This window comes from Macrotis lagotis, chromosome 6, assembly GCF_037893015.1.
Source record: "Macrotis lagotis isolate mMagLag1 chromosome 6, bilby.v1.9.chrom.fasta, whole genome shotgun sequence".
Taxonomy (NCBI): Eukaryota; Metazoa; Chordata; class Mammalia; order Peramelemorphia; family Peramelidae; genus Macrotis; species Macrotis lagotis.
This window is the reverse complement of record NC_133663.1, coordinates 12,520,439-12,546,382: the sequence shown is the minus strand read 5'-3', so window position 1 is coordinate 12,546,382 and position 25,944 is coordinate 12,520,439. Positions and strand designations below refer to the sequence as shown.

Sequence of the window (25,944 nt, the reverse complement as noted above, 5' to 3'; positions counted from 1 at the left end):
AAAAATGCACTTGATAGAAATGTTCGATTTGTTGCAATGGTTTTGACCCTCTGGGAGATAGGTTAGCAGCAAGCATCAGAATCTTTATCTTACTTGCAGACAGGGACTGGGCAAAGATTCCTTCGCTCCTACATTTTGCTGCCACTCTCATGTTATCCATTTAAAACTTCGTTTGTCCGTGTCACTGAATTCATTGGGCAGCTAGAAGAATATGATGGGAAAACAGAGCAAAAGGTAACAGTTTTTAAGAAGGCATTTTCAAGACTCATCATGTGACATTATGTATTTCTTTAAAATCACAAATCCATAGAGCAGTTTAAATCGAAACCAATCCAAGAACAAGGGGATTGGAGAAGAGTCAAGATAATCACTCCCCCAATCATGAGGCTATTAGGGAAAGAATAGAAATATTAAAGAAATCCAGTCTCCACAGTGGAGGGGATCTGACTTCTCATAAGCAGGATGGAAAAAGTTAGAGGACATTGTAGTTGAAAGTGGCATTCCTCATTGTATTCATCTCATGCTTTTATTATTAATTTGCATTCTGACTTTCTTCATATATCTCAAGAGTTTGCTTTGCTGAACATTGCCTAAATGATGAATGGCTTGCACAAGTCAAAATTTAAATCTGATAAAAGCATTCAAAGAATTTCTCCCCTTGCTTTTCTTTTTGTGGGAGGGAGCACAACCAGGCAACAAACAAAGGGGTTGAGGCATGTTTGCGGTCTCCAATGAAGGAGGTGACATCCCATCACCACCCCCTTCCAAGGCTGAAAGAGAAGAAAACGTGTTTCAACTTGATTGTGTAAAACCATGCCCACGGCGACAGGCCTAATGAAATGATTGGTGTGACTCACCGACCTGCTTAATAACTAAAAAAATGAAAGTGTTATGTGATTCTTAACCTCTTATGTTGGCTGCCAAACTTGAAGGCAAGATTGTTCAGAGTCATACTACACTGAACTTATATGGGAGTTCACTCCATCAAGGAAATCACAAGTCCAACCACCATCTCTCTTCCTCTAGGATCCCTAAATTCAAAGATCTGCAGCCATGTTAGCATTTGGATAGGATGAATAAAAGATTCATTTTTTTTTCAATGAATCTATGCTTTTCCTTCCACTGAGATCCCAATTTGCTCCCAATAGCCTTAATGTTAAATGGTCACTGGGATTTTATAACTACATTTGCTACAGATTCTCAGAGAATGAGATGACTATACTTCCTACTTTCGGGATACACAAATAACAAAACCAGGCCACTGAGGTTCTCAGAAAATGTTATAATAAAGAAAGCTACTCAAATTGCCATTTAATATAGAATCTGATGTGTGCTCTCTGATACTACTAACACTAGCAGTAGTTAATATTTGTTTTACAAATAGAAACTCATTTTATTCTCACAATAACCCTCTGAGGGGTTATTGTCCCCATGCGATGATGGGCGAGCTGATGCTGAGAGAAATTAACTGAATTACCCTGCTAGGTTCACATGGTGAAGTAAGTCTTAGAAGTAGGTTTAAAGCAGGTCTTCCTGACTCCAAGTCTATCTTATCTATAATTTCACGTAATTGTTTAGACTTAGAGGGGAGTTTCATATGCCCTAAGAGAACTGCATTGAAAGTATATAGATTGGGGGCAACTAGGTGGTGCAGTGGATAGGCACCGACCCTAGAGTCAGGGATACCCGAGTTCAAATCTGGCCTCAGACACTTAATAATTACCTAGCTGTGTGGACTTGGGCAAGCCACTTAACACCATTGCCTTGCAAAAAAACCTTTAAAAAAGGATATAGATTGAGAGAATTTGGGGATGAAAAAAATCTGCTTGGAGACTCTTGTGCCCTAAAGGCTCTCCAATGAGTTTGTTTCAAATTCTCCAAGAGCTCAAAGAGATCTTAGTCAAAACCCAAAGTAAGTTCACTTAAGACTTCCTTGGGAAAGTTTTAAGTATTTGGATAATGTTAAAATCTACTCATCTTTTCCACTTCGACAAGAGAATAAATAACCTTCTGAAATCATTGTGAGTTTTCTCTACTTCCCCTATATCCCTAAAGCTGACTTTGAGATTTGGAAGTCCCAAAGCTGAACTGAAGCTCAGGAAAATGAGTCAAGAAGGAATGTACATAATGATTGTGCATTGAGGTTTCTGGTGAACTGGAATCAGCAAGAAGAATGTGGAATTTATTCCTCTTTACTTTTACAGAAAAAGATAGATATTATTTTACATAAGTTCTGAGCAATCTTGTACAATTCCAAGATTTAAAAAAGGCGCTTATCTCATTTGACCCTCATAACAACCCTATAATACAGATTATTACTCTCATCTTACCAATAACAAAATCTATATCTAGTTTCTTCAAGAATCAGAGATGGTGGGCAGCTAGGTGGCCCAGTGGATAGAGCACCGGTCCTGGAGTGAGGAGGACCTATGTTCAAATCCAATCTCAGACACTTAATAATTACCTAGCATGTGACCTTGGGCAAGTCACTTAACCCCATTGCTTTAAACAAATAATATAAAAAAAAACAATCAGAGTTGATGAGCAGCATTCCTATGCTCACAAAGCAAGGAGAAGAAGTGGGATTCAAACTCAGATCTAGCCAATAGTCATTCTACTAAAAGTCTCAATCTTCTCTTCTGCCTCTAACACCTTTTGAGAAGTTGTTACAGTATGGTAGCCACAGGATTCAACTAAAAGGTCAAATGATTTCACATTGTAATCCAAATGCTGATTTAAAGCAAAAGTATTCAGAAATTCACTTAAGGAACATATTCCTTAAGAAAAGTATACTGGACTAAGTAAAGGATGGCATAAGAAGCAATCACAGCCCACTTGTCTCCCATAATCCTAGTTCTAAAAGAATAGGGGATTTTGCTTTTTTGCCTATCTCTGAGAAGTAAGAGTCTTAGCCTTTTCCTGGTTTAGCAGGAGGAGACATTAATAATGGGGAGGCATCTCAATATCATTCTGACAAACTATTTCTTCAAAGAGTCCATTATTGTAGAGTTAACAGTAAAAACTGTGCCTCTGCAGTCCCTGAGGAAGAAGACATAGGAAAATGGACATAGACTCCTAACAATTCCATTTTATCAGATGGCCTTTCAATAAATGCAGGAAGAACCATGTTAGATAGGAGAAGCTCCTGAGAGCCCACATTCCTAAGCAGAAAAATGTGAAATGACTTATTCATCTCACAGTCCTTAGTGCATTTGGAAACTCTCTGGTTCTACTAGTGTTAGTTTACCATGTGATATGATACCTCAGCAACATACTACAGTGCAGAGAGTACAATGTCTAAAGTCAAGAAGAGTTTTCCTTCTGGTTTCAAATCTGGTCTCAGACGTTCCTAGTTGTATTACCCTGGGCAAGTCACTTAACTACATTTGCCTCAGTTTCCTCATCTAGAAAATGAGCTGAAGAAGGAAATGGAATTCCACTGCAGTATCTTTGCCAAGAAAATGTGAAATTCGGTCCTGAAGAGTCAGACATGAGTGAAGTGGACTGAACACCACCACCACCATGGTGGGGACAAAAGTCTTTAGATTTAAGGAAGAGCAAATCCTATCTAGAACTACCTATGCAATCTGGGCAAGTAACAATCTCGAGTAATAAGAGGTTGGAAAAGAAAGAAGAGGAGAGGAAGAGAAAAAAGAAGAGAAGAGGAGAGGTGGGAGGAGAGGAGAAGAGAAGGAAGGGGAGGAGTGGAAGAAAGAAAGAAAAGAAAGTTAGAGAAAGGAAGGATGGTTTTAGATGGATGGATGAAAGACTAGAGAGAGAAAGGCAGTGGGAGGGGTGGCCGAACACAGCAGAGGATGGCACAGATAGCCACACGAGCGCGCTGTGATCTGATATATAGAACGATATGGTAAGATATGGTATTCTGGTATAGGATAGCATAGGTAGGACTGCATTGGGCTGGAAAGGACAGATGGAAAGAGCTAATTAGCCCCCCGCACTTTATGAATATTCTGTATGTGTCCTCTTAGCCAGCTACTGTCAGAAGCAAAGAAGACAGTTTGAGGCAATTTTGAGTCTTCAACCACAGTGTCCAGTTTCATGTATACATGAAGCCATTCATTCCACTTGGGAAGTGTACACCAAAAAAGGAAATAACTCCTGTTGATTAATTCTGTAAGAAATATGACCAGAGCCTCAAGATCCCTCTCTTTTTATTTAATAAAGAGAAGTGAAATCAAGAGCCACCACCTTTGGACCTCTTCAAACACAGTGGCTGAAAATAGGGAACCCTGCATTTTCAGGTCAGAGGGTAGAACTGTTATTAACCTTCTCTGGACCTCAGTTTCCTCATCTCCAAAATAGGAAATTGCCCTAGATAATCTCCAAAGTCTTACATCTCTAAATCCTTGAGGTGATGATTCATTATGGCTATTATTAGCTGGAATATGAGTTTTTATCAACTTCTTGTGTAGAAATTTCTCCCACAAATGCAACAGTACTCCAACTGAGAGTTTTATTTTTTATTTTCTTTTTAATTTATTTAAGGCAATGGGGTTAAGTGACGAAGGTCACACAACTCAACAACTAAGTGTCTGAGGCCAGATTTGAACAAAGGTCTTCCTAACTTCAGGGCCAGTGCTCTATCAATTGCGCCACCTAGCTTCCCCCTAATTGAGAGTTTCAGAGAGCAGCCTTTGACATTCTCAGACTGGTGACTTACCCAGTGATACACACAGCTAGTTCATTTAAGTGGAAGACTTGAACCACTATCTCATCCTGCCTCTTAAATTGCTATAAACTTTGGACTACACTACGTGGGGCTTGGTAAGAATCCCCAGTGATCTTGCCAAGGAAAATAAAAGAAAAAAGGAAAAAAAAAACAAAGATTGGGGGAAGAATAGCAAATATAATTCCATTACTATTTGGTGGGGAACGTTTAGGGATGTTTCTCTTACCAGATTTCTAAATATTGCCTATAGAGAAATAATAATATCTGTAGAAGTAATTATTGAAATTGAGGTGGGAGTAGAAGGGAAGGGCAAAGGAGGAAGACGAATTACCCTCTTTAGTAAAAAGAAAACCGTGTGAATCACAACTTTCAATCCCAACATGCTTCAGTGTTTCATGGTACATCACACCTAGTTCAAGATGTTTGAGTCACTTATTTTATTTTCTAACACAAATACCTGGTTGAAGGCTTAATTTGTTTTGAGGGAAATATTTTTTACTTTTCTATATTTTAATAGTTTTCAAGGCAAGTCCATTGGGCTAATGATGAGCCAGTTCTAATTCTTCAGGTCCTCTTATTCAGATATGACAGGCTTCTTCTACTTTCCTTTTTCTCTATTCCTATCATAAACTTTCTACTTTGCCGTTTCATCTGGGCAGTCATTATCTGTTTTTAGCCCCATGCAGCTCACCCTATTAGCTCATCTCTTTCTTTCCCCACTCACACATCCAATTCCACATTCCTGTCCTAAATACTTCTTCCTTTTTTTTGTTTCTTGTCTTCCAGAAGTGACTAATCTTCCTGTTATTCCACGCTGTCATATTTTCCCCTGCTGTACTTTTCGGGTTGAGTAACATTGACTTTTCAGCATCTCCTTCCATTTCATTCATTTATGTGATTTGTTTCTATTTTCAGCATTTGAAAATAACCAGTGCTTATTCGAAATTTTTTAAGGGGTTCAAGTCTTCAATTCTTAAGAATGTACAATTAAGCCAATTCAAAATACCACACCTTTTCCCCCCACTGAAATGATTTAAGGATGCATTGGTTGCCCAACAAATCAAGTTGGGTTGCAAATCTAGGGTTGCCAGATGCTACATGGAGAATACCATTTGTGTTCCCATTTCCTGAAAAGGAGTTCCCCTAGAAAAGACATAATAGGTCTGTATTCAAAGGTCTATTTCTCCCCACAATGCCACCTTTACTTTGGGAAATAACCTTGCATCAACTTCTAGAAACAATATATAATTTCTATGAATAAGCAAACTGTTTTTCAATAAAGCATTTGAGGATTTATGCTACGTGCTCTGATTTCAAGGCATTTCCTCTATTTTCAAATGAAGCTGGGCAGTATCTTAAATTACTTAAACCTAAAGGACAGGGTGATTACATAAAGTTCAAATATTTTTTAAAAATGAAAAATCATAAAGAATTTTAGAAGGAAAAAATTAATTCAGTTATTTTATAATTTACATCATGATTATGCAAGGCAATAAAGTCATCACAAAAATTAACATCCTATGTTTCCATAGTAACTTTCTAAAGAAGAACTGAAAATTCTTTCACATCTATTATCTTCCAATGTCTTTTAGAAAAGAGAAAGTCATGAAGTATTAAAGTCATTTATTCATCTCTAAAGATCATCTAAAGAAATTAGGAGGAAGGGTTATAGGGAAGATTTAAAAATCAAAACTTAGCAAAAGAGAAATGGCAAAAATAGGAATGATGAGAATTTACAGTAATTGCTTGTTTCCTTTTGAAAGACACTCGGTCACTATTTGCAAAATGTCAAAATGATTAATTCCTTATATTAAAATACCAATATTGTGTGGATCGGTACAGGTTAATTTTTTAGAAAGATTTGGTTTTGAGGGAGGACCATGCCATTATCCTCTGTTCCTCTTAATTCTTCTAAGGAAAATGAACTTCCTCTTTTGCTAAAAATGTCAGAAATGTAGTAATGGATCTTCGTTGGCATAATAGAAACAAAGACTCTTAGTGACTTAGAAAACTTAGCTCCAATATATATGGAGAAATTATTTAACCTTCCTGGGTCTCAGTATCTTCCATTTTTAAATGTTAAAAAGGGAAAGGGGGAGTTCAATAGTGTTAGAAGCTGAAGGTAGATCTTTTAATTTTTTAAGGTGGTAGTTGGAAATAAAATCATGGTTTCTGGAAAAGAAAAAAATACATACATATGGCATTAATGCAATAGATGATGTTTGTTGGACATATCATTAGTTTGGTTTGATGTGACAATTTTTCATTCATTCAATGTCTTGTCTCAAAGGCAATGAGTTCATATGTAATATGACAATAGATTTCACATGGAAGGATCTTTAGAACTCATCTTGTCTTGATTTTACAAATGAGGAAACTGAGCCCAAGTGATATAGCAGTGGGAACATGACATTATACCTGTCTTAAAATACCTGATGATTGTTCATGTGGAAGAGAGAAAATATTTGCTCTCTCAGAGGGCAGAACTGGGATTTGTGATTTTCCAAAAAGAAATTTTGGTTTGATACAAGGAAAAATTTCATAACAATCAGAGCTGTCCAGAAGTGAAATAGGCATGCCTCCATGAAGATCATTTGGCAAAGGCTGGATAACCACTTCTCTGACATGTTTTTGAGGGAATTCTATTTGTGAATGGAATGGCCACAGAAGACTTTCATACTCTCAATTGTTTCTGCATTTCTGTTCTAGGGTAGTGACTTTTCCAAGGTCACCCTGCTAACAAATAACAGAGTCAAGACTGGAACCTTGGGCCTATGACATCTAGTGAATACGTAAAGTTGAAGAACAAGGTGTTCATCCCATCCTGATATGCAATAGTAACAATATAGAGTAGGATTCCCAGGGTCAAATACTAAAAATAATCCCATAAGGCAATAGGACAAAATAGAGGCATCACTTTGACAGCACCCTCAAAAAGTAATCTTTAACTTTTGTTTGAACTCTTCTTTGGACAGGGAAGTCCTTCATTCCTTTACTAGAACATGGGGAAAGATACTCCTTCCCCAATCATCTTTGTTCTCACCTCTTTATTAACTGTGTAGATCTTACCACCTAGCACTTAATTTATACCAGGACAACAAAGTCATCATAGTCACTAATCATTTCATGTATAAGTTGAGTCTCCTCAAAATGGAGAAGGAACTTAGAGTCATTCCTACTCCCTACTTCTACCCTTGAGCTTTCAAAGCCAACCTTCCATACCACTTCTTCCAGAATACGTTCCCTGATCCCTTTGTTTTATGACTCTTAAATGCATTTATCACCTAATTTTAACATCTCCTTAAGGTTCTTAAAATACTTGGTTGAATTAAAGGGATCTTAATTAACATCAGGGATGAAGAATCAGCAATTACAAAAGAAAACACTCTTTAGTCATACCAATGGTGTCATTTCAAGAGGGCATTCTTTTATAACTATTACTACAGTGATCTAGTAATCCTACAGGACTTAATCCCAAATTTGAGAAATTGAAAGCCATAGTTGAGCTAAAGTATTCTCACTTGGAGAGTAAACTATATTCAGAATATACTGATTAAAAAAGGAAAGTAATGGTAAACTCAAAGATGAAGACTTTCACTAAAAGTGCAAGAAATGAAGGGGGGGGAAAGGAACAAAGAACCCTTTCCATTTCACTCTTCTTTGTTGCTCATCCCACCTTGTTCCTGAAGTCCATCAAAGTCCTGAATAAAAATATTTTAAGGCATTTAAGGATTAGTTTCCTTCAAAAAGGTATGGTGTTGAAGGAGTTAAAACCCAAGGGAAAGAAAAGATACTGGGATAACCCCAAGAATAATCTTTCCATACTTCTGAATGAAGCTCAAGGCCATTCCAACTCAAACACACCTTGAACATCACCATTGTTGCTCCCTGCCCTAGTTACCAAGAGAAGGCTGACTCATGAGGAGCATGTGACATAGAAGAAATGCCAAAAAATTCAACAAACACATGAATGTGTGTCCAAATGTAATGATTGCCATGATGTGTATTTCTATTTTGGGAGCTTCTCATAGGCTGAAATACACAGGTATATGGTTGCTAGGTGTTGGGAGAGAAGGGATAGGTTATGTCTGTTTTCAAAACTATCATTTTTTCCACAGAATGAATTTCTTCTTTAAATAAAAGAAAACCATTTTTATGAATATCTGGAAGTCAACATGCAGTAATAGAGAGGCCATCAGATCTAGACTCAGGAAGAAATGGGCTTGAATCCTAGCCCAGGATTCAATGCTAACCAATTCTGAGCAAGTAATGATGATCATGATACCGAAGATGATGATGATGATGATAATGATGACACCAGCAAATAGCTAGATTTTGCGTAGCACTTATTAATTATAAACACCCTCTCACTCGATCATCCCAACAATCCTAGGTGATCAGTGATATTATTATCCCCATTTTACAAATGAAGAAACTGAAGTAGTCAAAAAAGTAATATCATTTGTCCAAAGTCAAACAACTGGAAAGTATCTGAGGTAGGATTTGAAGTCAGGTCTTCCTGACTCCATTCACTAGTAGAAAGAGAGATGGCCTCAAAGCCAAGTACTCCGGCTCTACCAAACACTGGCTATGGGATTCTAGTGAGGTCATAATTCATTTGCGCTCTTGGCAAACTCTCTTGTGTCCCTCTCCAGGTATAAGTTTCTTTGCCAAGGAGTTTCCTATGCCCCCCCCCCCCACAAATCACAGGTCCAAATCCCAAGTTCTATGTCATGGTGTCTAATATCCAATTTAGTTGAAAATTTTATAAATTTATTACAAATTTCTTTATAAATAATTTATTTATTGTCTATTAATGAAGCAAACATTTTTAATTGACCACCTGAGGACCCTCAAATCCCTTTCTCCCATCTGAATCCAATTATAGATAAACTGATCTATTCACAGGACAGTGTTCAGTTTTAATGTACTTTTGCATAATCATACCTCTCTTATTCTGGGAGTTTCTACCTGTTGAATTCCCCTGGTTGAATGTAAGCTCCTTGAGAACAAGAACTACTTATGTCATCTTTGACTTCTGCATGAGGAGGGAGCCTAAGCTCAAGAACTTGGCAGCAGCTTTAATACACGGGATCATGTTCAGTGTTTCTCTTCTCTCCACTTTGACTCTATCTGTGATTTATTTAATGTAATTTGGTTCAGTTCCATTATTTTTCCTTAGAGGAAGAATAACCTGCTAGAAAATGGTATACTTTTAATGAAACTTGCCAGAAATACACAATAATGGGAGGCGGCAAACTGATGGACTGACCAACAAATGATTCTGTGCTTTTTCTTGCTACCACCCCATTGTGACTAACAATGACTGACAAATCTCTATATGATGCGTTTGCTATTTTTCTGCCAGATATCTGCAATTACTATTTCCTAATATGCCAGATTCGATGACAGTGAAATAACCCTCTTGATCTTCCAGTAAGATAATTCAAAACAATACAAAACGAAATGTGAAGGGCTACCCAGTGGGGACCCTTTAGGCTTCTGGGATTATCTCTGCAATGAGGCTCATTGATCACAATGATAATAACTTTGACTGTGGGCCTGAGGGGAGTTCACCCAGCCAGCAGTTTCTTCATGATTATTGCTAAATCCCTCTCTTCCTTGGAAATCCATTTCATTCTTAACAAAGCATGAACGTTTTAAAAGGAACGCAATAGCCCGATTTCCTCTCAGAGCAGAAGGCTGTTACAAACTGTTGGCAGATATCAGCCAGAATGGCTCATTGAGCATTGGTTCTTAATGCTGAAGCGAGTGGCAGAGACTGGGTTACCAGCTCTCTAATTACTCTACTCTAGCACATGATCGGATCAAAGCATTCAGTGTCTAATCTTCCCTGGAGATGATCCTGTCCAAAGTGCATAATACCTTACTGGGTATTGCCTTATCCATGCCCCCTAGTATTAACCTGTGATGTCAGGAGGGTGGTATTTTGCATCATCCGACGGAGTTTCTTTTTTAGTCTCTGATCAGGATTTCTTTTTTTTTTTAAACTTGAGAGAAAGACTTTAGGTGTCATTTGTTGTAGCAACTCCAGAAGCAATTCCACTTAAGGAGACAATCCTCAGATTGCTGCTAAAACCAGAATATGCTGAGATTCTAAACACTGAGGGATGAAGGGAAATCCCCTACAAGGAGTTCAATTTCTTCTCGTTTTTCTTGTGGCTATTACTATCGTAACAATAACAAATACAATTGCTGCAGCTTTTGTCAACCTCCCAAGAGCTTAAATCTCATAACAAACACCAAAGGCTAATGAATATATCTCTCCATATTCTCAGTAGAATCACTGAAAAAACGCTACCATCTAGTTACATGATGCTCTAAAAAAACAAATATTCCTTGTGGTGGCAGCCACCTGCTTCTACAATAGAGCTCTTATAATGGGCACAGTGACTAACCTGACCAATAAATATGGATTAAGCCATTGGGAACATCACTTTGCTGTTTTCTGATGTGGCATTGACTCGGGGTGTCCATCATGGGGGGACAATTCATCAATTTCTTTTGTGATGCCCATACAAGATCAATCGATCTCGATCTCAAGATATTCTCTCTCTCTCTCTCTCTCTCTCTCTCTCTCTCTCTCTCTCTCACGCACACACACACACCCATACTAAGATTTTATTTTTATTTTTTACTGTGATATCTTATGTCACTGTAATTTTTGAACATATACTCTTCCCCCTCCCTCAAAGGTCTATCCTTTATAAAAATGAAAAAAACGTTCATTCAGAAAACCAATCAAAATATTGAACAAATCTTGAGAGCAGATGCAAAATGCTACAAAAATCTACCACTGTAACCAAAATATGAGTTGCTAATTTCAACAGACACAAAGACTTTCCATAATGGGATTTCTCTAAAACAAGGAAGTTGGGTGTCTACACCACAGAGCACAATCTTCCATAATAAGGTCTGTGGTTTTGATGCAAAGTTTTCCATTATGCCTCTCACATGTCAAGGAGTATCTCTGAAGGTCAATTAAAAGCCTTGATAATCAGAAGGAGTAAGTAAAATACATTCTGCAATACATATCATCATCTTAGCTACAAATTAGTGCATTATGATGTGCAATCAATAGAGTGAACTCTGGACTGGGGAGAGAGGCCTCTGACATTGACTTTCTGCGTGATCTTGAGTAGGTCCATTCCATCTAGGCATCGGTATCCTACTCTGAAAAATGAGAATGCGTAGTTTGAAACCTAGAAGGGACCTTAGGAATGATCTAGTCCAACTCTCAATTTAGAGAGGAGCAGTACAGAGTGAGGCTAAGTAAGCAGATTTCCCCAGAGCAAACAGCTATCAAGTGTCCAAGGCAAGATAAGTCCAACCTGACTCTGATTTCTTCCTATTCTGGTAACTTCCAGGGTTGTGGTTACTACACTGAGCTATTACCTAGGTGTTGAAACCAGAAGACTTCAAAGGTTTCTTCATGCTCAGTGATTCTGTGAATTTAGTTGTCTGGCATATTTTTCAAAGCATTTTCCAGGGCTTTTAATATTCTTTTCTATGGATGCCAAGGCCTCAGTAAGTCTTCTGGAAGGGGACAACAGATATCCGTGAAAAGATGGTAATCTGTTTGGTGTTTCAGTTGACAAAGAATGAAAGCTAGAGAACCTGGGCTGGCACTTGATTTTTAAGGAGAACAGTCATTCAATTCAGGCGATTAGGCCATTTGGTAAGTGTCCATTATTAATGGGGTTAAGTTCAAAACAGAACTTATACTAAAGATTCCTACAATCAACATTTTAAAAGTAAATCTTAGGGGATAAAATAATGGAGATTTGAAGGTAGAAAGGAGATCATCTGGATCGCTTCTCTCATCTTATCAATGAAATAAATGCACCTGACCATCAAAGTAAAAAGAAATGGCTTTATGACATTTCAATGAACTTACCCAGACTTCAGTTTCCTCTAAAAGCATTGAATAAGATGTTCACAAAAGGCTATTCTATCTGCCATCTTAACTCTATGAATATAACCTAAAATCATGTCAGCATTCCGAATTCTAAGGCAAATAACTGACACATTTTAGGTTTTTAATGCTTTCCATTTACTATCTAAATGTAGCTACCAAATCAGTCATTTGATGCCTACTGAGTTTGCAGTTCAATAACCCTTGCCCCAGAACTTTACTATCAATCTACTTCTCTTGCACATTGTAGTTATGAAGGATTTTTTAAAACTAATTATAAGATTTTTATATTTATTACTCTTAAAATTGATCTTACTGTGTTAAGTCCATCCTCCTAGCATTTCAGTAGGAGGATACCCAAAAAGTGATCTTTTGAAACAAACTAAATATTGATCTTGCTTCTATTCCTTCAATGATTTGAGTAAGGAAGATAAGTCATAGGGATAAAGCCATCAAGAATACACAGCCTAAGCACTGAGTCATGAAAGGAATAGGACCTGCTGGGCAATGGATCTTTTCAAACCGGTTAGGAAAGAAATGATGAAAACCATCAAGTGATTTCTCATCAATCAAGCAAATTCTTTTAATTAAGGTGTGGCTTCAAAGTATAAATTGAGGTAAAAATTTTAGAAATCAGAATAACATCACCTGCAGAGCTATCCTTGGTATCCACTGGAATTTCTTTCAAAATGAAACAGAACTGGAGAAAAGGAAACCTAAAAGGCTTTTGCATCAAGAGCTGAATGAAAACTCGGAGACTTTCATACCATCTGAAGATATTCTACAGAACTATGAGATACTGTGTTAGACATCTGTCTATGAAATTATCCTTTTAAGTTCATTACAACTAATCATTTCCTCCCCTGAGTAACTTATTTTTCTATAGAAAGTTCCTAAGAAAAATATTTTTCAGCTAATAGTGAGTCTAACTGCCTTAGAAGCCCTTTCCCTTATCCCATTAGACAGTGGAAAATTGTTTGACTCAACCATGAAGGAAAAAGAAACTGCAGGCAAAAATTGATTGTCAATCCACCCTATTTTCCACAATAACATAACAAGCTGTTCCTGATCTTCTAAAGTCAATGAGCTTCATGCTTTTGATATTGTCAATAGCTTATAAATAAAAATCCACAGAATAAACTGCGAGTTCTGATATTACTTGCTCAAAGCATATCATTTTGCTACAAGAGGAAGTTCATATTTCTGACCTTTAGAAACTAAACAAATATAGCTGTTGGCTTTCTTCATGTGTTTATGTGTACAGGTATCACAAAAATACATGGATAGAAAATTTTAATTGTACATATTTATGAGGATCAATGAGTTAAGGCATGTTTAGCAGAATTCTCAAATTAAAGATGTGTTTTATATCATCGAAAATCCACTTCAGAAGTTGAGACTGGCCAACTACTACATGCAGTATTTTGATGGATCACAATTCTAAAAAAGTTTCTTTTCAAAAGATCCAATCTCAAATACACTTTAGGTGGTAGTTGTGTTTTAAGAGCTAAGCATTCTCAAACCAATTTATTTAACTGGTTAAAATATAACTCAGCATATTCTTGACACGTAGAACAGCTGGTTTCCTATAATTAAGAGACAAAGTGGAAATGTGAACAAAACAGAAGAAATGTAAAAGATGGGGGGGAAAGCTATCTTGTTATTAATGAGCCCAAAGTTGCTTTTTTTTATTGTAAAACATATAGAAAATGCTCTTAGACAAAAAAATAAACTCTTTTTGCTTAAGGTCCTAGGGGAAAAGAAGCAAGAAAGCAGCTCTATCCCATCAACACACATAAAAAAGAAGACTACGTCAGTGAAAGAGTTGTTTGATTCCCATGAGGCATAGTGAATAATTTGTCCAAAACTAGGTATATATATATATATATATACATATATGGGTCAATGATTCAGGAAGCTTCCTAGAAGATGCTGTCCCTCATAGGACAAGAGATCAGTATGAAATAAACACTCATGATGAATATCAATAGGCCTAGCAATCTAAATCTATTCTAGAGAAGATGATGAGTTCTTACTCCAACAGTAGTTGGAATGGGAAACTCAAGGGGGAAAAAAAGAGCAACCTTTTTTGAAAAGTCAGAGAATTCAAGTCTAAAAAAGATCTTTTATTCAAACAATGTGGGTGAAAAGTTACTAAAACCTTAGAACTTGCAGAGAGGCTCCGATTAAAATGGACACTCAATAGATTTTGTTGACTCACTAGTTGAAAACGCGGAAATGGTTTTGAGAAGAAAATGTTTCTGTGACTACCTTACAAATAAGAGATTCTGTTGTCATGGACAGTGCAGCAAAGTGGTCCCCTGAATAGGTCCCTCATTCTTCCTATAACTTAAATATTGAGATGCCATATTTTCAAAATAGAAGATTCCCACCAACTCTTCATCTCATATTTCACATTCCATCTATCCATCCAAGCAAATTGTCTAGTCATTTTTTCCTGCTATTGTTTCCATGCATTACCCCACCTCCCTAAACATTCCTTTGGCCACCACTCAGCCACATTTTTTTATCTCTTTGTGTCAACTACTAGGGACCAGGGATCTCATTTTAAGACAAAAATCTGAATTCTCTGAATTTAGCACATTCAGAAATCCTTAATTAAACACTGTTCATTCAATCAATCATCCATTCATTGTCTCTGCTGTTTACTAACAATAAAGAGAACCAAAGGGTTACAATACAAAATTGTCATCTCAGTCTGGATCATATTTTCATTGCCAAGATATCAGATGAAGATACTTTAAAGTAGTTATTTGGAGGAAAGCAGTCGTACTATTTTGAACTTTATATGAATTTTCTTTAATGAGCATTTATTAAGTTCCTTCTATATTCTGGGCAAATAAGTATCCTGGATACTATGACTAAAATAAATCAGTCCATCAAGAAAAAGGAATCAAATTTCTTGACATTAGGTTTGTGAAACAAATAGTTAAAATAGAAAAAACATGGGCATTCTTTAGCTACTGGAAAAGGACCCTTCTCTAAATTTTGTCAAAACTTGGGGTAAATAAAACTTTGATGATGCCAGTTGTTGAATTTTCATCAATGCTATTTCAGCACTTTCCATTTACCACTACTGACTAATGAAATTTTATTTTGTTTTGTCTTTATTGTTTTGTTTAAAGCACTGATATTATCTATGTTGGCTGGAAAACTTTCTCTTCACTGAAAGGAGTTGATGAGGAATAAAAACTTTTTCTATGGGTGGGAGCCATGAGGCCAATGAGACACATGGTAATATTCATTAGGAGGATCACTGAACCATGAGCTCATTCCAAAGAGAATGTTTTTATCATCATACAAGAGATGAATGGCAAAAAATTAAAGGGAAAATACAATTTAAGGGCAAGGAATCAATCATTTTTCTACCAAAGAACATGGCAAGCTCCTGCCCACCAATTTTTTGCAAAGAGTCAAAAGAAAGAAAAGGAAAAAAAGAATAAATATTTTCAGTTCCCTTTTTTTACTTTCTTTGCTCACTTCACCTCATCTACATCTTCGATAAAAAATCTTATTATTCTTACAACATTCAATACAGATCAAAAATAAATTGGGCAAATTTTGTTAAAATAACCCCATTCAAAAAAGGTACATTCTCTTTGAATGCCGAGAGGGTAGTTTAAGGGGTTCTGTCTTGGCCTTGTCTCTAGAAAAATGACAAAAATCCCAGCTTTGACTTTACTGCTGCCTAAATAATAACTTACTGCTTCCATCCAGGAAGGTCTTACTGCAGTGCTCTTGGCTGCTCCCTCAAAGCAGAGACACACTTTGCAGAGCTTCTCCTGCCCATAGCAGGACTTCTCTATGCTGACTCCTCTCCTCTAATTGCTCTGCAATGTGCCAAAAGGCTGACATAATGAACTCAATTAAAAGTGTAAGAATCTCTATCTATGAGCACTTTGAGCCTCCTTAACAATGAAATTATATAGTTCAGTTATTTAAGACATAACAGATCAATACACAGAACAACAGAACAGACAATAATCAATGAAATGAACAACAGGGAGAAAGATGTACTCAATAATCAGGTGCTGATTTGACTGGAAACCACAACTTGTATTCCAGGGTCCGATAGTAACGCTACGCTACTATTTGGAGAGCCCAGTAGAATCAGAAATCTTTCCCCATCTTCAATCTCTCCAAAATAAAGGGCAAAAAACCTGTATTGTTCTATATCTAATAGGCCATTTTTCCAGAATTGGAATTACACAGACTTTTTGAAATGCCCCTGACAAAGACAACAGAGAGGAATCAGTTCATTGGGTTAGAACTGATTGATTTCTAAGGGGTAATAAGAGAAATCCCTCAGTCAAGTTGAAAAGTGATCGGCAAAAAATGAGAAAAAATGAGAAAAAAAAAAACAGGAGAAACTGAAAGGAGCATGAGCTTTCCAAAAGTCATGGGGGAAGGACTAGAGGGATATGAAAAGTCATGGACTTGGATGCTTGGTTACATTCCTGAACAAAGAAACATGAGATATTTTTACAAAATAAAATACTATCACTCAAAAAATAAGATAGGGCTATAAAATTAGAAATGGAACAATTCCTTCCAAATTGCTAATAGGCAGGGACAAAGCCAATCAGAAGAAGCTATTCAATATTTAACTGTCAATTACTCATGGGGAAGGATCTCTACACCATAGGAATATTAAGTGTCCAAAAGATTTTAAAAGAATATTTCATATGATTTTAAGCCATTTAAAAATGATATGAGATGGGGGAGACCAGTATGAACCTAAAGAAACACTTTGTATTAGATTTTGATCTAAAAAGGAAGGTCAGAGTCATATTTACATTCACAGGTAAGTAAAATATATAATAGTTTTGCAGGAAAAGTAAGATAAATGGACAAATAAGTTGAGGAATACTATTCCACTGGTTTAAAACCGTATTGTACAAATGCCAAAGGATCTTTTCCCTTTCTAAATGGAAGGTTAAGCAAATATGTGAACTACTCTGTATGAAAAATAGAAACAATCATTTTGATCTTTCATCAAATACATAGGCATCAGCAATATGATGCACAGTGACCTGTGTTCTCATCTAAAGAAGGCCCAGCAGCTGGGAGAGAAGAAATGGAACTGGTTGGCATTCTCATTTAGTTGTCTTGGCTCTTTGTCAGACTGAATGCAAATTGGCAAGATCTGCTCTGCATTATGTTGTGAGAGTTTTATCAGTTCCAGTGTCTATTCCTAATGCATCTCATCTTCAAAGTAAATTTGTCCTTGGCTACTAGTTGTCAGAAGCCAAGCTTGATAAGATCAAAGGGTTGGAGTAAGGAATTCCTCTCATTCCCCAGCCATGCTGAACCATACTAAGATGGGTAGTAGTAGTTTGCTCCCCCAAACAGGCTGACCTTATCCACTTTCCCCTGAAGTTAAAGATATCTGCAAAAGGTCTCTCAACAAATTGTCCCAAGGAATATCATGTTCCAAACAATAAAGGTGAGAATGAGACAATTCTAGGGATGGGAAAAAATCTCAAGGCCGGAAAGTAGCAAAATAGAGATGAACACTCTGAAAAGCGTGGCCCCAAAAAACAACTCTTCCTTCAATCGATTAGGCTTAATTTATCCTGTCTATGTATCGTTTGTGAATAGTTGTTTGCATGCTACCTAGTCTGTTAGACTGGGAGCATCTGGAGAGGGGGAATTGGGTTTGCCTTTCTCACCGTACCAGATGTGAAGTAAGGACTTTATGTTTGCTATCTTATGACAAAAATTTTTCTCCAAGTCTTAGTGTCCTTAACACTTTAGACTCTCATGCCTGGGATAAAGGCAGAAAAATAGATATGATGGTATGATGGGAAAAGACCTGCCCTCAGAGCAAAATCATTTAAGTGGTTTGCAACCAAAGGTGTTGTTTGATTCACTTTGCTTGAAAATCCACTGTTTGGCACAAGATACTTAACAAATTCTTAGTGATTGACTGATTGATGGAATGGATGAATGAATGAATGAATGAATGATACCTAGTTCAATTTCTCCCAATACTTGACACTAGTGGCTCCATAAACCTGGGCAAGTCACTTACCATCTTCCAACCCCTCTCTACCTCTCAAGGCCAATTAGGAAAAGGTACAGGTACTGAAATGACTAATGGAAGGTAGATTGGGACCCCAGGAGTTCCCTAGACAAACAAAACCATGGCTATAGTATGAGGAAATAAAAGAAAAAAGAGGGAGAGAAAGGATGGGAGAGAGGGAGGAAGGGAAGGAAAGAAGGAGGAGGAAGGAAGGGAGAGATGAGGAGGAAGGAATAAAAAAATGGATAAATATTCAACAACTGCAAAGTCTTTCATTCCATTAAAAAATCAATAGGAACAGATCCCCCTTGTGCTTTAGGAATCACAGACTCACAACACCTAGCCTTTTAAGGTCAGGCAAGAGGTGTCTCTTTTTTTCTTCCTTCTCTCCCATCCTTCCTGACAAAAGTAGTTTTCCTTGGGCTCTGGTTGTGATATAAATGCTTAAGGATGAAATCATATTAGACTGTAAATGAATATATTGTGAGCAGCTAGGGGGCATAGTTATAATACTGAACTCAGAATCAAAGAAACTGAGTTCAAATCCAGCTTCAGATGCTATCAACCAAGTGACCTTGAGCAATATCACTTAACCTCATTTTGTCTCTTCCTATAACCTCATCTGTTAAATGTAGATGATAATAGCACTGATCTCTCAGGGTTACTGTAATGGTGAAATGAGATAATATTTATGAAAAAGGGCTCTATAACTGTTATTTTTAGTCCTATTGATCAAGAAAGTAATTTTCCTACTTCCAATGCACAATTTCTTTAACCAGCAGAATGCTTGGGAAATGATCAAATTACATGTTTCACATTCAAAATTATTTAAAGTACTGCAGTAAACACAGCTATCATACTCCCAAGATGATTAAGTTTTTAAAATCTGCCTTAGAATTTCCCAACGAGAACATCATTCATCCCATTTCTCTCATGTGAAAGAAAATAAAGTTTGAAAATTATTCACTAACAATTAATTCTTAAACAAAATTCAAAGTCTTGTCTCCAGAGATAGACATTCAAGGCTTGTGATTGCGGTTAAATGATTTTATACTGTTTTCCTTCGTCATAAGCAGATGAACTAACTATTCATCAGGAAGGCTTTGAAGCATAATTCACTTTTGCAAAATATTTGAAAATAACAAAATTCAGTATGTGGTCTAGACAGTCAGAAAATACCCACAAGGCTGAAGAACCCAGTCAAACAGACTTCAGCATACCTCCTACAAAGAGAAGACCTGACAGAGGACCTCAAGGTATTTCCCAGGAAGTGCCTACAAGTCAGTCTGACCAAGTACAGAAATCAATGGAGTTTAAGGAAATAAAACTCAATTGAGCAATCAAAATATATATTCCAGATGGCATAGTGGATAGAGCATTGGCCTTGGATTCAGGAGAATGGGAGTTTTAATCTGGACTCAGATACTTGCGACTCACTAGTTGTGTGACCTTGGGCAAGTCATTAAACTCTGCCCCAAATCCAGGGCCAACCTCAATTATCCTAGTTCCTATCTGGCCACTAGACCCAGATGGCTCTGAAGGAGAAAGTGAGGCTGGGGACTTAGCACAGCCCCCCTAACTCAAATCCAATTCATGTGCTTGTCATGGCATCATCTCCCTAGTGTCGTAGTCTCCTTCAAAAGTGAAGGACAAGGGGCAGCTGGGTGGTGTAGTGGATAAAGCACTGGCCCTGGAGTCAGGAATACCTGGGTTCAAATCCGGTCTCAGACACTTAATAATGACCTAGCTGTGTGGCTTTGGGCAAGCCACTTAACCCTGTTTGCCTTGCAAAAACCTTAAAAAAAAAGTGAAGGACAAACATTATTGACGACTTCGATGAATTCAAACGTAAAATTAATCTACATGACTGTCAAACTGAGTTCTTTCTCGGGATCATTCAATCCATCTGCATGTATTAAACTATCCTAGATCTTTGTGATAACAAAGAAAAATAATGGGGAAAGTCCCTGGCTTCAAAGGGCTTACATTCTAAGGGAGGAAAGATCCACAAACAGATAGAAGAAAGTTTCAAATGGGTATTATTTTCAGGAAGAGAAACAAGCTATAAAAGTAATACTGAAAGACTTCATGGATAATAGGGTTTAATGTGGTTTTAAAGCAAATTAGGGATTTTAAGAGGAGATGTTGAGGGAAGACAACATTGTAGAGAGGTGACACGGACAGAGTTAGGCTAGACTGTAGAGAGCATGGAGCTGAGTTAATAAGATTGCAAAGGTTTATTGACTCAAACTTGAAAAGAGATTTAAAGGCCAGCTAGGTGGTGCAGTGGATAGAGCACCAGCCCTGGAGTCAGGAGGACTTGAGTTCAAACCTGACCTTGGACAATTAATAATTGTCTAGCTGTGTGACCTTGGGCAAATCACTTAACCACACTGCCTTCAATAAATAAAAAAAAAAATTATAAGGCCAACTAAAAATAATTATTGTCTAGAACACTAACTTAAGCATTTTTGCATCATGGACTGATGTTCACGGATTCCCTCCCCCACCCCCACCATCCCGGGTAAACAAAACAGAAGCAGCTCTAGTAGTAAGCGCACTGAGCCCACTATCAGAAAGACCCGAGTTCAAATCAGAGCAAATGGGAATAACAAAATCACCTTCCTTCCAAAGATGCTGTAATAGTAAATGAACATTTAACAAGCGTCCACTATATTTCAAGCCCTATGCTATATGTTAAATAAAAAAGTGGGAGAATTTGTAGACTGTTATGGAAAGCATAGGCACTACATATATAATCTAGCCTTCATTAAGATGCCATTATTCACAGAATGATGCTTTTGAAAGCATAAAATAAAATATATTTAAACAGGAAACTAATTATATCAAAATATAGTTATTAAAATACATATATATATATATATATATATATATATATTTAAAAGTTTGTGGAATCCAAGGTAAGAACACAAGCACTGAACTTGAGTTGACATGAAAGAGACATGGTCAGACCAGAGATAGTGATGGAGGAAGAGGTGGAAAAAGAAGAGGAGGAGGAAGAGAAAGAAGACTAGGAGGAGAAAAAGGATAAGGAGAAAGAGACTGAGAAGGAGAAAGAGGAGGTGGCAAAAGAAGAGCAAAAGAAGAAGCCTTAAATGTGGCTTATTCTGGGCTAGGTACTGTGCTAAGCACTATACAACTATTTTTCTCCTTTGGTCTACTAACAACCCTGGGAGGGAAGGAAGGAAGATGTCGGCAGGACAGATTGAACAGAGAAGAGACTGAAGGCTGGCAAACCAATTAGGAGACTATTAGAATAGACCAGATAAGACCTGATTTAGGAAATCTAAGAACCCAGTTGGCATCTGACTCTTTATTTTAAAGAAGCAAATGATTCATATTTCTTAATATCCCTTTTTCCCTCACCAAAAATTCCAGTCAGAAACAACCAAAACAAGCACAGATAAAAAAGTGTGTAAAAGAGAATTTCATCAGGAAATTTCTACTATGTACCTAACAATAAGCTAGGATATTCTATCATAAATGAGGTCAAATTCAGACATTCAATTTCTAGCTTTATTAACATGATTCAATGACTCAAAAGTGAGGAGGAAGAGGAGGAAGAGGAGGAGGAAAAAGAGGAAGAGGAAGATTAGGAGGAAAAGAAGAAGCCTTCATTACGGTTTATTCTGTGCTAGGTACCATACAGTTATTTTCTGCTTTGGACTCCGAACAACCCTGGGAGGGAAGGAAGGAAGGAAGGTGTCAGGAGGATAATTGAAGTTAAGTGAGATGACAATTTCAAATAGATTTTTATTAATTACCTACAATACATGAGACATTTTTCCTAAAAAAAAGGGATGATGCCCACCTGGATCAGAGCTAGAATACCAATTCTACTGTTGAACAATGAGAGAGAGAAGAAAATGAATAAAGAAGGAAGAAAGAAAAAGGAAAAAGTAGAAGAAGGAAACATGGAAACACATGGACACATGGGTCTTGATTGCATAGAACTGGGGAGCAGGAAATAACCATCTAGTCCAACCCAAACATGAAAGGAATCCCCATGAGATAACAGCACACACATGATAGTTGAGCCGCTACATAAATACCACTTGTTCTGTGAAATGATAGGTTTCAACTACATAGTCTCAAAGGACTTCTCAGCTCAAAATCTATAATGCAATGGATTTCACCAAGGGGTGTATGTGTGTGTGTGTGTGTGTGTGTGTGTGTATGTGTTTCATACCTACATGTAGACCTACACACATATATAAATATCCAGACAAATGTGTGTCTGGCAAATTGCCCAGGCATCCAACTACTGTACCATGATACTGGGGTTTTTTTTAGGGGTTTTTTTTTGTTTGCAAGGCAGTGGGGTTAAGTGGCTTGCCCAAGGCCACACAGCTAGGTGATTATTAAAAGTGTCTGAGGTCAGATCTGAACTCAGGTCCTCCTGACTCCAGGGCTGGTGCTCTATCCACTGAGCCACCTAGCCGCCCCATGTACCATGTTGCTTTAACAACACTGCTTCAGTTCACTAGTCCTTCATTTCCTCATCTCCAAAATCAAAGGGTGAGATTGGTGAACCCAAGTTTCTTTACCATCCTACGCTTAGGTAAGAGTCAGAAAACTTGGATATAGGAAAATTTACTATGATTTCTGGATATAGTAAAGTGAACATTGAAGTTCTATTAAATTCCCAAACTGGGAATATATGAAATTGAATCAGGAAATTGGTAACCATGTATTCAAAAATGAGATACGTTGTTAAACATATCTGAGAATCCTGTAAGGAATGGTTTAAGAAATATTATTATACTTTCCAGAATGGACTTATTATCAATTGATGTTGAGCCTTAAATAGGCAGGAATTGGGTATTAGACACACAAGATTTAAGGCATAGATAATGCAATGAGTTATACAGAAGTAATAAACAAGATATATATTTTACATTCATTTATTTTACCTTATATTGTTTAGAACTCTCTGCATTTTAATATGAAAAGAATATTCAGCAAACTGATACTTTTCTATTTCTTTGAAATACATTCAATATCCAAAAATGGAATTGAAAAAGTGACATTTTATATCTGAAGTCATCATTAAATATATTATTATAATTAATGTTGCTATATTCAAAAAAGTTTGTACTTCCTAGAAATCCTGTCATTTTTACCTATTTCAAATATATCTGCAATTTATGTCAAAAGATAAAATTATAACTAACCATTATAAAATTCTAACTAAATGAATACAAGTATTTTAGCTAAATGAATACAATTTGAGATGAATATATCTGGAAAACATTTTTGAGGAACCCCCCCCAAATAAACAGTTGGGATTCCTAAATGAAGAATATGGGGCGACAATTTATAAGGCAATTTAAAAATTAGATATTTAAATTGCAAACCATATTGAATATTTGAAATCACCATGCATTTTTAAAGCGCATTATTTTTTGCTACCAAAATTATGTAACATAAAGAGGGTTAAAAAAAATCCTAGCTGAGTCGAGTTTCAACTCTGCCATGACCTAGCTATTCCGTCTCAGACAAAATCATTTCGGTCTCATGACAATGAGTCAAACACAAAATCATTCTGGATCTTATTTTCTCTAATTTCAAAATCGAGAGAATGAATTTGTTTACTTCTGTGGGGTTTTCCAAATTTAGTATTTTATAATCCTGTGTATGAGAATGAAAATGATAATAATTCTATAAGGAAACTGAAGCTAAATGGACATAATCCTTAAAATAAGAGTGCTAAGGATGGTTAGAAAAAGAAAAATGGGTATGTATCTTTGTATGTCTCTCTGGGTCTCTCTGTAGTAATTTTGTCTCAAAATCCTGAGACTTTTTCCTCCAATCTAACCTTGCTTATACAATTTTTCCAACTATTCTGATTAACCAAGTTATCCCATGTTGTTATTTTTACTTAAATAAAAATAAATTCAAACTTTGACGTGACTAGCCCGAGATTTAATTTTTCCTCCCCTTTTTTATGCTCCAGAATATATAATAGGTGCTTAAAGCTATTAACTAAAGTAAACAACAAATAAGAAAACATAATGAATCATCACTAACTGAGGGGCAGGTCTAGTGAAATTCATAGAAAATTCCCTTCTGGAGTGATTTTAAAATAAATGTAAATTGTATTACTTTAAATAATTACAATAATTCTAACAGAGTATTATTAAAAAGTAGTCCTACTGTTTTAATAACTACATGAGACTCATTTTTAATGAACGTATTATAAATGTTTATATATCTCCCAATGCTGTAAAAAAAAATGTTCTGTGATGGAGGTCTGACAGATTTTCAGCTCCTGTTTGCATTAGACTTTACTTAGCAAACCCTTTCGTCATAGAGAGTACAAAGGTAAACTCAGTCACTAATTTAGGCAACTGAATTACCAAATACAAAATTTGTATTATTGCAAAATGATGCATTAATAATTAATACCAGTAGGTATCTCCATTGAGAATGAAACAACCTTCTACAAATGAAGCATGTAATCATAATAGCCCTAAAATGAAGTTAGCAAAGAGACAAAGATGTCCTATTTGTTGGACTATATAAGTTAAATTGGGACGTCAACTGAACTAGGAAAGGGAGCAATCTCTCCGGCGGGGAGGGGGCTACAATACGACCGATGAAGCAGCTACCCTACCCCCAATTTGCATGTGCCCCATCATAGGGACACAGCTCTCTTTACCATAAGCTCAATAAGGATAGCTTATTCATGTAGTTTCCAAAATGCTTTTTTAATGACAGGTCTGTGAAACAGGATTATTAATATCACATATTGCTGCTTTTAACCTAGAAGTGTTCAAGATCGGACTACTTCAGTAAATCCTCATCTACATATGGACTCCCTTAGAGTTTACCAAGTACTTTCTCTCACAATTAGTAATCCAACAAGTTAGATGGCTAGATCCCTAGATAGATATCCATATATATTCCATTTTAGAGATATGCTCAAGTGAAGAGAAACTATATATTTACTTAAATGTGTCTCACCTTCAATTCTTATCTAGTATTCTTTATTCCATAGGTGATTAAATGTTTAATGAATTTAAAAGAAATTAAGAAAATGAAACCAAATTACCTTAGACCTAATAAACTTGCTAATGTAAAAGAACAAATGTTGGAAGGGAAGTAAGCAAAATGACACTTTAAAACGCTGTGAGTGGAGTTATGAACTGATTCCACCATTCTGTATATATTTGGAACCATGTCCCAAGTGTTAAAAAATCATGCCTACCCTTTGACTTAGCAATAGTACTATTAGATATGTATTCCAAA

The 25,944-nt window shown here is 36.5% G+C and overlaps 1 protein-coding gene across 20 annotated transcripts in view; it reads right to left on the bottom strand.

Annotated features, from left to right (window-relative positions):
• MBNL1 (muscleblind like splicing regulator 1) overlaps positions 1-25,944 on the bottom strand; it is a 241,476-nt gene that overhangs the window by 129,269 nt on the left and 86,263 nt on the right. For 3 of the 20 annotated variants that reach the window (XM_074190770.1, XM_074190773.1, XM_074190769.1), the window contains exon 2: positions 94-201. The exons of 13 other annotated variants lie outside the window; for them this stretch is intronic. The gene's annotated coding sequence lies outside the window, so the exon portion shown is untranslated. Of the gene's footprint in view, positions 1-93; positions 21,162-25,944 lie in introns of those variants that run through there. 4 more of the 20 variants (XM_074190775.1, XM_074190776.1, XM_074190768.1 and 1 more) reach the window with 2 other exon arrangements.